Consider the following 1,941-nt stretch of genomic DNA (forward strand, 5'->3'; position numbering starts at 1 on the left):
ACCTTGGTGCACCTCTTTTTTTCTTTGCATCATGTGCTGTTTGGGGACTGTTTTTTAAATCTGCCATCCTGTCTGACACTGCAGTGACACTCCTAGATGGTAGAGGAAGGGGGGTTGTGGATTTGCACCAGCTTCAATGATATTGATTATGAATAACACAAAAGTAAATCTATTAGATACCAAATGTATAGACTATTATTATTTGTAGATCATAAATAGTACTGAGTTTTGGTGGTGCTCCCACAGATTTTGTAGTTTGACTACAGGAGGAAAACAAGAGAAAGACAAAATACCCTTGTGTGGAAGCACTCTTGGTAAATTATTGAAATTTAAATGATGAAGAGGAGGATCGTTTGGAATCCTACCTCTTGTTGGTTTAATTAAAAATTAACTTTTATTGATAAATTAAGAATTCACTGAAGGGTGAACAAAAAATTAATGATTATAAGTGTGAGAATCTAGATTGCCATTGTAACAAATATGGTTCTAGATATAGCAGGTGAAAATATTCTTGCTGTAATTGTACATATGTGTGAATCATAATGTATGTACGTCACAGAAGGGATCGAAGTATAGAGTCAGCTCTAAAGAAAATGGTACAGGAATTTTCCTGAGTGAAAAACGGCCCACAGCACCTAGTATTCCCTGGAGGTCTCCCATCCACGTACTAACCAGGCCATACCTGCTTAGCTTCCAAGATCGGACGTGATCGGGCGCATTCAGGATAGTATGGCCGTGGGCCAGTAATTGTCAGGAAATACTGTTGGTGTTAAATGGTGATCTGTGGGTCTGATAAAACAGATGTAAATGATATTTAGAAAAATATGATATGAGGATTCTCCTCAAAAAAGAATGTCACACAGCACTTGGTATTCCCTGGAGGTCTCCCATCCAAGTACTGGCCAGGTCTTTATCTGCTTAGCTTCCTGAATCGAATGTGATCTGGTATGTTCAGGATAACATGGCCGTGGGCCAGATAAAACAGAAAATTGGCAGACACTCCTCTGAATAGGTAAGAGTATCTAAAAAGTGCTTGTGAGCTCCAATCACTGAAATTACGATTGTGGGAGTCTATGCAAGAAAAATTAAATCTGCTGCTGTCTTGTAACAAATAGAGCTATAAACTCATTATAAGCATGATATCTTTTCTCCCAGATTTGGGAGTGGTAAATTATGGCAAATCAGTATCAAACTTATTTGTAAATGATAAAAAATAGAAAATAGAAAAATAGAAAAATAGAAAAATAGAAATGATCTCTTCTGTCTTTTGCTGTGAGTAGCTAATATTTATCAAAAAAGTGAAAAATGAAGAAGAAGAGCAGAAGGTGATTTAAGTCCATATGATGAACAGCAAACAAGACACATAAAAACTGGGTATTGAAAGTCTTTTGCCCATATGTTAAATTCCAATGGGTGGCTGATATGACAATTCTTATGTGATCTGTTACCAAGAAATAGTTTCCAATATTGATGGAATGAGCCGTATAGAAACAATTGTTATTTTAGGTTAGGCTGCATGGATACAATGTAAGCAGCACACAGTTAGGATCTTTATCATTCCGGTGGAAACATAGATATGAATGAGCTTACACTATACTTCTAGAATGACTGTATAAAGAGAATCAATTCTAAGTATAGTTACGGAGCAGGTGCACGGATGATTGCGCCAAACGAGTTCTGGTGCGATGCTTGGAAATAAATATATGGTTAGGGGTTACCATTTTCCAATGCTATAGATGTCCCTGCAATTGATTGCTGGAGTCTGTCTCCGAGTCAGTCTCCGAGCTCCGTGCTCCGTGTTCTGTGACTTTGCGGCCGCCCGTTCCGGAGAGGGCGAAGCCGCAATGACGTCACCTGTTAGACGTCAGGATTCCGACGTACGTTTCACCTGTAGGCTTGTTCACGGAAGCCCCGTGTTTGCTCTCACCTGATGGTCCCTTA

The 1,941-nt window shown here is 38.9% G+C and overlaps 1 pseudogene; it reads right to left on the reverse strand.

Moving 5' to 3' along the window:
- Window positions 1-623: 623 nt before the first annotated feature.
- On the reverse strand, window positions 624-741 carry LOC135052012 (5S ribosomal RNA; annotated as a pseudogene).
- Between the last annotated feature and the right edge of the window lie 1,200 nt (window positions 742-1,941).

This window comes from Pseudophryne corroboree, chromosome 2 (assembly GCF_028390025.1).
Source record: "Pseudophryne corroboree isolate aPseCor3 chromosome 2, aPseCor3.hap2, whole genome shotgun sequence".
In the NCBI taxonomy this organism is placed as follows: domain Eukaryota; kingdom Metazoa; phylum Chordata; class Amphibia; order Anura; family Myobatrachidae; genus Pseudophryne; species Pseudophryne corroboree.